The sequence below is a fragment of the Chlorocebus sabaeus genome, chromosome 20, assembly GCF_047675955.1.
Source record: "Chlorocebus sabaeus isolate Y175 chromosome 20, mChlSab1.0.hap1, whole genome shotgun sequence".
Classification (NCBI taxonomy): domain Eukaryota; kingdom Metazoa; phylum Chordata; class Mammalia; order Primates; family Cercopithecidae; genus Chlorocebus; species Chlorocebus sabaeus.
The window spans coordinates 9,054,715-9,065,304 of NC_132923.1; the positions used below are offsets into that span (position 1 = coordinate 9,054,715).

The 10,590-nt window shown below is 44.4% G+C and overlaps 2 non-coding genes across 2 annotated transcripts; both read right to left on the reverse strand.

Annotated features, from left to right (window-relative positions):
- Positions 1-1,046: 1,046 nt before the first annotated feature.
- On the reverse strand, positions 1,047-1,153 carry LOC119624584 (U6 spliceosomal RNA). The gene has a single exon (XR_005240744.1). It is a non-coding gene; the product is annotated as a U6 spliceosomal RNA (small nuclear RNA).
- Positions 1,154-10,519: 9,366 nt separating this feature from the next.
- Positions 10,520-10,590, reverse strand: LOC119624612 (small nucleolar RNA SNORD59). The gene has a single exon (XR_005240768.1). It is a non-coding gene; the product is annotated as a small nucleolar RNA SNORD59 (small nucleolar RNA).

Here is a 10,590-nt window from a genome sequence, read left to right on the forward strand (position 1 = left end):
AGCCAGGCTGGAGTGCAGTGGCATGATCTTAGCTCATTGCAAGCTCAACCTCCCGGGTTCACGCCATTCTCCTGCCTCAGCCTCCCAAGCAGCTGGGACAACAGGCGCCTGCTACCACGCCTGGCTAATTTTTTTTTATTTTTAGTAGTGACAGGGTTTCACAGTGTTAGCCAGGATGGTCTCGATCTCCTGACCTTGTGATCTGCCCACTTCAGCCTCCAAAAGTGCTGGGATTACAGGTGTGAGCCACCATGCCCGGCCTTTTTATTTATTTTGACATCAAGTCTCACTCTGTCACCCAGGTTGGAGTGCAGTGGTGTGATCTTGGCTTACTGCAACCTCCGCCTCCCAGCTTCAAGTGATTCTCCTGCCTCAGCCTCCCGAGTAGCTGGCATTACAGGTGCCCGCCACCTCACCCAGCTAATTTTTTGTATTTTCAGTAGAGACAGGTTTTTGCCATGTTGGCCAGGCTGGTCTCAGACTCCTGACTTCAAGTGATCCACCCACCTTGGCCTCCCAAAGTGCTGGGATTACTGGTGTTAGCCACCACACCTGGCTAATTTTTTTTTGTATTTTTATTATAGTCAGGGTTTTGCCATGTTGGCCAGGCTGGAACAACTGGCTAATTTTTAAAAAATTTTATGTAGGGATGGTGCCTTGCCATGTTGTCTAGGCTAGTCTCAAATTCCTGGGCTCAAGTGATCCACCTGCCTTGGCTTCCCAAAGTGCTGAGATTACAGGCATGAGCCACCACACATGGCCCTAATTTTCTTTCAGCTCTTAAAATATCTCATTCCATTGCCTCCTGGTCTCTATTGTTTCTGATGAGAAGTCTGCCGTTAATTGTGTACTTCTTCCCCCGTATTTGATGAGTCTTTTTTTCTTGTTGCTTTAAATATATTTTTGTCTTTTTTATTGTAATCACTTATTTTTAAATTCATTCTTCCATGCTCAGACTTTTTTAATATGCATCTGTGTACTTAACACAGTAGTATTACTCTATATATATAGCACATTTGCTTTCATTTTTTCTTTTACTTACATGTAAAAATATGGAATACTTCACAAATTTGCATACCATTCTTGTACAAGAGCCTGACTAATCTTCTCTTGAGCTGTTCAAATTTTAGTAGCCAATTGTCTTTAAACAAGTTGACTATGATGTGTCTAGGTATTTGAGGTTTATTGCGATTCTTAGATCTGTAATGTTTTTCATCAAATTTGAAAAATGTTTGGCTATTATTATTATTTTTGTTTTGTTTTTTGAGGTGGAATCTCACTCTGTCACCAGGCTGGAGTTCAGTGGCGAGATCTCACTTCACTGCAATCTCTGCCTCCTGGGTTCAAGCGATTCTCCTGCCTCAGCCTCCTGAGTAGCTGGGACTACAGGCCTCCACCACTACACCTGGCTAATTTTTGTATTATCAGTAAAGATGGGGTTTCACCATGTTGGCCAGGATGGTCTCAGTCTCTTGACCTTGTGATGTGCCTGCCTTGGCCTTCTAAAGTACTGGGATTACAGGTGTGAGCCACTGCACCTGGCCTTTGGCTATTATTTTTTCAGCTACTTTTTTCTGACCCTTTGTCTCCTCTCTTCTGGACATGTATTACATGTATATTGACATGCTTGATGTACCACTGGCCTCTGAGGCTTTTTTTTTTTTCGTTTTTTTTTTTTGTTTTTTGTTTTTTTTGTTTCTTTTTTTGAGACAGCCTTGCTTTGTCACCTAGGCTGGAGTGCAGTGACATGAACATGGTCACTACAGCCTTGACCGCCCAGGCTCAAGCGATTCTTCTGCCTCAGCCTCCCAAGTAGTTGGGACTACAGGGGCACAGCACCATATCCAGCTTACTTTTGTAAGTTTTGTAGAGATAGGGCTTCATCATGTTGCCCAGGCTGGTCTTGAACTCCTGGGCTCAAGCAATCTATCTGCCTCAGCCTCCCAAAGTGCTGGGATTACAGGTGTGAGCCACTCTACCCAGCTCTTCACTTTCCTTCAATCATTTTTGTCTCTATCATTCAGACTAGATTATTATTACTCATCTATCTTCAAGTTTATTAATTTTTTCCTCTGCCATCTTAAATCTGCTGTCGGGTTCATTTAGTAAAATTTTCATTTCAGTTATTATACTTTATAATTCTAGAATTTCTGTTTGATTCTTTTTTATAGCTTCTATTTCTCTATTGAGATTCCGTATTTATTGAGTCATTGTTTAACGTTTTTATTTAATTCCTTGAACATATTTATAATATGTGCTTTAAAATCTTTGTCTGCCAAATTCAATTTCTAGGCCTACTCAGAATCAGTTTTTATTTTCATTTATTTGTAGGGAAAAGAAAGAGAGACCAGACTGTTACTGTGTCTATATAGAAAGAAGTAGATATAAGAGACTCCATTTTGCTCTGTATTTGAGATACTGTTAATCTGTGACCCTACCCCCAACCCTGTCCTTGCAAGAGACATGTGCTGTGGTGACTCAAGGTTTGATGGATTTAGGGCTGGGCAGGATGTGCTTTGTTAAACAAGTGCCTGAAGGCAGTATGCTTGTGAAAAGTCATCACCATTCTCTTAATCTCAAGTACCCAGGGACACGCATACTGTGGAAGGTCGCAGGGACCTCTGCCTAGGAAAGCTAGGTATTGTCCAAGGTTTCTCTGCATGTAATAGTCTGAAATATGGCCTCATGGGAAGGGAAAGTCCCCCAGCCTGACACCCATGAAGGGTCTGTGCTGAGGAGGATTAATATAAGAGGAAAGAAGGCCTCTTAGCAGTTGAGATAGAGAAAGGCATCTGTCTCCTGCCCATCCCTGGGCAATGGTACATCTCGGTGTAAAACCCGATTGTATTTTCTATTTACTGAGAAAGGAGAAAACCGCCTTAGGGCTGAAGGTGGGATGTGCTAGCAGCAATGCTGCTCTTTATGCACTAAAAAGGTTTATGGAGATGTTTGCATATTCATATCAAGGCACAGCACTTTTCCTTAAACGTATTCATGTCACAGAGATCTTTATTCGTATGTCTTACTGCTGACCTTCTCCCTACAATGATCCTATTATCCTGCCACTTCCCTTTTTTCGAGATGGTAAAGATAATGATCAATAAATACTGAGGGAACTCAGAGACCGGTGCTGGCGTGGGTCCTCTGTATGCTGAGCCCCAGTCCCCTGGGCCCACTTTTTCTTTCTCTATACTTTGTCTCTGTTTCATTTCTTTACTTAAGTCTCTTGTTCCACCTAACGAGAAATGCCCACAGGTTTGGAGGGGCAGGCCACCCCTTCATTTATTTATTTATTTTTTTTGAGATAGAGTCTCGCTCTGTTGCCCAGGCTGGAGTGCAGTGGTGCCATCTTGGCTCACTGCAAGCCCTGCCTCACGGGTTCACGCCATTCTCCTGGCATAGCCTCCCAAGTAGCTGAGACTACAGGCACCTGCCACAATGCCTGGCTAATTTTTTTGTATTTTTAGTAGAGACGGGGTGTCACCGTGTTAGCCAGGATGGTCTCAATCTCCTGACCTCGAGATCCGCCTGCCTCAGCTTCCCAAAATGCTGGGATTACAGGCGTGAGCCACTGCGCCTGGCCTCAGTTTTTATTTTTTATTTTTTATTTTTTTGGAGAAGGAGTGTTGCTCTGTCGCCCAGGCTGGAGTGCAGTGGAATGATCTCAGCTCACTGCAACCTCTGTCTCCTGGGTTCAAGCAATTCTCCTGCCTCAGCCTCCCCAGTAGCTGGGATTATAGGCGCCCATCACCACACCTGGCTAATTTTTGTATTTTTTTTTTTTTTTTTTGAGACGGATTCTCACTCTGTCGCCCAGGCTGGAGTGCAGTGGCCGGATCTCAGCTCACTGCAAGCTCCGCCTCCCAGGTTCACGCCATTCTCCTGCCTCAGCCTCCCGAGTAGCTGGGACCACAGGCGCCTGCCACCTCGCCCGGCTAGTTTTTTGTATTTTTAGTAGAGACGGGGTTTCACCATGTTAGCCAGGATGGTCTCGATCTCCTGACCTCGTGATCCGCCCGTCTCGGCCTCCCAAAGTGCTGGGATTACAGGCTTGAGCCACCGCGGCCGGCCTAATTTTTGTATTTTTAGTAGTGATGGGGTTTCAACATGTTGACCAGTCTGGCCTCAAAAATATGACCTCAGGTGATCCACCCACCTCAGCCTCTCAAAGTGCTGGGATTACAGGCGTGAGCCACTGTGCCCGGATAGTTTTTATTGACTTTTAAAATCAGGATATGAGTTACTGTTTTTTATGTTTCTTTGCATGTGTTATAATTTTTTGTTGAAAACTGGTCATTTTATCCTCCTCTTCCTCCCCTAAAAAACTGATCATTTTAGATAATAGACTGTAATAAGTCTGAATTCTGTTGTATTTTTCTGAATGGTGGTGATGCTGGTGATGCTGGTGATGCTGGTGTGTGTGTGTGTGTGTGTGTGTGTGTGTGTGTGTGTGTGATTTGTCTGGAGTTAAACTGTAGAGTCTATCATTCCACAGTGTGCAGCTGCTAATGTGTCTGCTCAGTTTTTTATTCTTGTTTTTTTGTTTTGTTTTGTTTTTTGAGATGGAGTTTTGCTCTTGTTGCCCATGTTGGAGTGCAGTGGTGTGAGCTTGGCTCACTGCAACCTCTGCCTCCCGGGTTCAAGTGATTCTCCTGCCTCAGCCTCCTGAGTAGTGAGTAGCTGGGATTACAGGCATGTGCTACCGTGCCCGGCTAATTCTGTATTTTTAGTAGAGACAGGGTTTCACCATGTTGGCCAGGTTGGTCTTGAACTCCTGACCTCAGGTGATCCACCCTCCTCGGCCTCCAAAATGCTGGGATTACAGGCATGAGCCATCGTGCCCGGCCATTTATCCTCGTTTTTAAAATTTTCTCACAGCGGTCAGGCATGGTGGCTCACACCTTTAATCCCAGCACTTTTGCTGCATTGACACTATCACTGCAGCCTCTACACTACTAGGCTCAAGTGACCCTCCCACCTCATCTCTCTGAGTAGCTGGGACTACAGGCAAGTGGCTTGAGCTCAGGAGTTTGAGAGCAGCCTGGGCAACATACCAAGACCCCATCTCTACTAAAACTACAAAAACTTAGCAGATTGTGATGGCATGTACCTGTGGTCCCAGCTACTCATGAGCTGAAGTAGGAAGACTGCTTGCGGCCGGGAGGCAGAGGTTGCAGTGAACCAAGATCATGCCACTATACTTCAGCCTGGGTAACAGAGTGAGACCCTATCTCAAATAATAACAATAATAAATTTTTCCAGCCAGGTGCAGTGGCTCATGCCTGTAATCCCAGCACTTTGGGAGGCTGAGGTGGATGGATCACTTGAGGTCAGAAGTTTAAGGCCAACCTGGCTAACATGGCGATACTCTATCTCTACTAAAAATACAAAATTTAGCCGGGCATGGTGGCACCCAGCTATACTCTCAGCTACTCGGGAAGCTGAAGTAGGAGAATCACTTGAACCTGGGAAGCAGAGGTTGCAGTGAGCTGAGATCGAGCCATTGCACTCCAGCCTGGGCAACAGAGTTAGACTCTGTGTCAAAAAAAAAAAAAAAAAAAAAAAGTTCCCTCAGGTATTAGAACAGGAATTAAAAGAAATTAAAGCCTGTAGGCTGGGCATGGTGGCTCACACCTGTGATCTCAGCACTTTGGGAGGCTGAGGCAGGTGGATCCCAAGGTCAGGAGTTCAAGACCAGCCTGGCTAACACAGTGAAACCTCATCTCTACTAAAAATACAAAAAATTTAGCCAGGCATGGTGGCGGACACCTGTAGTCCCTGCTACTTGGGAGGCTGAGGCAGGAGAATGGCATGCACCTGGGAGGCAGAGCTTGCAGTGAGCCAAAGTTGCGCCACTGCACTCCAGTCTGGGCAACAGAGCAAGACTCTGTCTCAAAAAAAAAAAAAAAAAAAAGAAATTAGACACTGTGTAAGCAAAAACTCAGTTGTATGTAAGAAAACCCAATTCCCCTTGAGGATGGCAAAGGGCTGGGGTCCTTTAAAATTAACTGCCTGTTTTTCTGTGGCTAGTGAGCCTTATCTCTCCCTTTCCCAGGCATTGTGAAGACTCTGTTTCTCTAGCTGTGCAGCTGCAAGGTCACTAGACAGATAATCTCAAGTCGTAAAACATGTTGTTCCTTGAAAAGTAAGAAATGATGTAATGCATGTCTTAATTGAATAACTGTCTTTGTTTCTCACTTCTGTAATATGCTTCCCCCTGCACAGATCTCCCCCAGTCCACAAAATGCTTAAAAGGTAGCTTGACTCTTTGTTCGGGGCTCAGTCCTTTGGATGTTAATCCGATTTGGTCAGTGCACCTAAATAATTAAACAATTCCTCCTCAACCCCTCAGTCTCTCTGATTCCTTAATTATCCTGCAGCAATATCATCCCTATGATTACACAGCACAGTGTTCAGCCAATGATTAGATTAAGCATTGTCTTCAAATATCTCAAGCCCATATAGCATCCACTTCTGCCAATATATCTGTTTGAAGATTGAGAAGTGCATTAAAATGTGCAGCCAGTGTTCAAGACTTCCTTGTCTTTTATTTTTTCAGGGAGCTCTCTGAGGTATCCTCCATGCATATGATAGTTTCTCAGTGAGCCAGGGATGTAGGAGAGCTTATCTCAGCCCTTTTGTAGTTCCCTACTTTCCACCTAAATTTCTGACTTTTCCATCACTGAACCCAACTAGGTGTGCCACTTTGAGCTAGCACACCTAGAGGGTTTTTTGCCTGTTTATTTCCTACCAACTTCATGTCATTCAGCTGAGAACGTTGCAGGCTTTTGTCCGCCTCCACCTAACTCTTACAATTTCAGTCTACCCACTGTGACAGCAAACATGCTGGTTTTCACGGCCGGTTCCACACTGGTAAAACTACAATTCCCAGCCACCTTGGAAGTTGGATGGGAGCAGCCTCAGACAAGAAGGCTGCAAACTCACATTGCTTTTGCTTGAAGCTGTAGCAGTTTTTCAAGAATAAAAGCTCCTCAATTTGTTTTCTGCCTTGCTCAGTTTCCAGAGACTTGAAATAGTTGTTTGGAGCAATTTTATTTAATTTCATAGTTGTTTTTTGTGAAGATTCACAGACCCCTTTACACTGCTATAGCCAGAAGTTCCTTGGTGTAGTTTTATTTATTTATTTATTTATTTAAATGTATTTTATTTATTTTTAGTTTTAGTTTTAGTTTTAGTTTTTTGAGATGGAGCCTCGCTGTGCTGCCCAGGCTGGAGTGCAATGGTGTGACCTCGGCTCACTGCAACATCTTCCTTCTGGGTTCACGTGATTCTCCTGCTTCAGCTTCCCAAGTAGCTGAGATTACAGGCACCTGCCACCATGCCCAGGTAATTCTGTATTTTTAGTAGAGATGGGGTTTCACCATGTTGGCCAGGCTGGTCTCAAACTCCTGACCTCAGGTGATCTGCTGCCTCGGACTCCCAAAGTGCTGTGATTACAGGCATGAGACACTGCACACGGTCCTTGGTGTAGTTTTAAATTGACACAAGTGTTACTGTGCCAAAAATATGGTTTTGTTTTTTCACTCATTACCATTTTTAAGATCTCTCCATGTTGTCTTTTGAATATTTTGTATATCTGCTGAGTAGCATTCTATACTATGCAACTCCCATATTTAACCTTTCTTTTTCTTTCTTTTTTTTTTTTGAGATGGAGTCTCACTCTGTTGCCCAGGCTGGAATGCAATGGCGTGATCTCAGCTCACTGCAACCTCCATTTCCCAGGTTCTAGCAATTCTCCTGCCTCAGCCTCCCGAGTAGCTGGGACTACAGGCGCCTGCCACCAAGCCTGGCTCATTTTTGTATTTTTAGTAGGGACGGGGTTTCACCATGTTGGCCAGGCTGGTCTCAAACTGGACCTCAGGTGATCTGCTCTCCTTAGCCTCCCAAAGTGCTGAGATTATAGGTGTGAGCCACTGCACCGGGCCTATATTTAACCTTTCTACTTTGTTAATGAAAGTCACCTGAAACTGAGTTCTAACATTGAGCTTCCACAAATAATGCTGTGATAAATATTCTTGTGTACTCAGCTACTCATCAGTGAAGGCTTAATCATGTTTTTTACCTATTTTCTTGCTTTTAGTTTACTGCCTTTTTTTTTTTTTTTTTTTGAGACGGAGTCTCGCTGTGTCCCCCAGGCTGGAGTGCAGTGGCGCGATCTCGGCCCACTGCAAGCCTCGCCTCCTGGGTTCACGCCATTCTCCTGCCTCAGCCTCCTGAGTAGCTGGGACTACAGGCGCCCACTACCGCGCCCGGCTAATTTTTTGTGTTTTTAGTAGAGACGGGGTTTCACCGTGGTCTCGATCTCCTGACTTTGTGATCCGCCCACCTCGGCCTCCCAAAGTGCTGGGATTACAGGCTTGAGCCACCGCGCCCGGCCTAGTTTACTGCCTTATTGATTTGAGGAGTGGGTTGTATGGTCTAGATATTAACCAATTGCTTGTTTTAAACTTTGCAAATTCCCCCCTAGGTCTATTCACTATCTATTACCTTTGATTATAGTTTCCTTTATTGAGCAGGATTATTTAATTTTTAAAATATGTATATTTAAGAAATTTTAAATATATATATTTAATATTCACATGCAAGAATCTAGACACAAGTTTCTGTGTAACATATATGAAGGAGTTGAGGATTAAACTCTGATTTTTTAAATCTTACCCAAATTCCTATCTAAGGGATCTGGGGAGTCATGCCCTACAAATCATAAATTCTCATCAGATGGGTTTTATTTAACCCTGTATATCATGATTTGCTTTCCAACCTGACTCTGGTATAACATTACGAGACAAAGAAGAAAATCAAAATATTTTACCCCAAAACATGTTTCTTTGTCATATTTTTTAATGCCCCTGCAAAGCTGTTCTTTTTTTTTTTTTTTTTTTTTTTTGAGACGGAGTCTCGCTTTGTCGCCCAGGCTGGAGTGCAGTGGCCCGATCTCAGCTCACTGCAAGCTCCGCCTCCCGGGTTCATGCCATTCTCCTGCCTCAGCCTCCCGAGTAGCTGGGACTACAGGCGCCCGCCACCACGCCCGGCTAGTTTTTTGTATTTTTTAGTAGAGACGGGGTTTCACCTTGTTAGCCAGGATGGTCTCGATCTCCTGACCTCGTGATCCGCCCGTCTCGGCCTCCCAAAGTGCTGGGATTACAGGCTTGAGCCACCGCGCCCGGCCTCAAAGCTGTTCTTTGTGGGGAAAATCTACATCCATAAAGAATCTTTATTAACATAGCTAGGGCTGGGCGCAGTGGCTGACGCCTGTAATCCCAGCACTCTGGGAGGCCGAGGAGGGAAAATCACTTGAACCGAAGAGTTGGAGGCTGCAGTGAGCGGAGATCACGCCATTGCACTCCAGCCTGGGAGACGGAGCGAGGCTCCATCTCAAAAACAAAACAAAACAAACAAACAAACAAATATATATATACACACACATCTTTTTCTTCCAGACCCTCCCAATCCTAAAGAGACTAAGATCTGAATAGGAAACATCTGTCACCTATTGTCTCCAAGGGCAGCCATTATGCGACTTCAAAAGAATGTTGGTCTCCACAATCTTTACCTTAACCTGAACATTCCCTTTCTATCTATCCCAGGTCTTTAGACAGACTTAACCGATTGCCAACCAGAAAACATTTAAATTTACCTATAGCCTCGAAGCCCCCCACTTTGAGTTGTTCCGCCTTTCTGGACCAAACCAATGTATTTCTTAAATGTATTTGATTGATGTGTCATTCCTCTCTAAAGCGTATAAAACCAAGCTGCACTCCAACCACTTTGCACACATGTTCTCAAGACTTCCTGAGGGCTGTGTCACAGGCCATGGTCAGTCATCTTTGAGTCAGAATAAATCTCTTCAAATATTGTACAGAGTTCCACTCTTTTCGTTGACAGATTAGAATTGCTGGGTCATAGAGCATGTGCATATTTAATTTCACAAAGTTCTGCCAGATTTCTTTTTTTTTTCTTTGAGACGGAGTCTCGCTCTGTCACCCAGGCTGGAGTGCAGTGGCCGGATCTCAGCTCACTGCAAGCTCCGCCTCCCGGGTTTACGCCATTCTCCTGCCTCAGCCTCCCGAGTAGCTGGGACTACAGGCGCCTGCCACCTCGCCCGGCTAGTTTTTTGTATTTTTTTAGTAGAGACGGGGTTTCACCGTGTTAGCCAGGATGGTCTCGATCTCCTGACCTCATGATCCGCCCGTCTCGGCCTCCCAAAGTGCTGGGATTACAGGCTTGAGCCACCGCGCCAGGCCCAGATTTCTTCACTGCAAAAATGGAAATGGATGCATGCTCACACTCCAGGAGTACAGCAGAGATTTGTTTCCTCACATCTTGCATCTTGCTAATATTTGGTATTACCAGACTAATTTTTGCCTACCTGATGGGTGTAAAGTGGTATCTTATTAATATTTTAATGTGCATTTTTCTGATTGCATTCAAGGTATTGTTAGTATTCAGATTTCCCCTTCTGTGGTTGCCTACCATGTTTGTTTTTTTCCTTTTTTTTCCTTCCTAGGAATGGCATCTGGGTTCAGCAAACTCAGAAGAATGAAAGTTAGAAGCTACTCATCAGTGAGT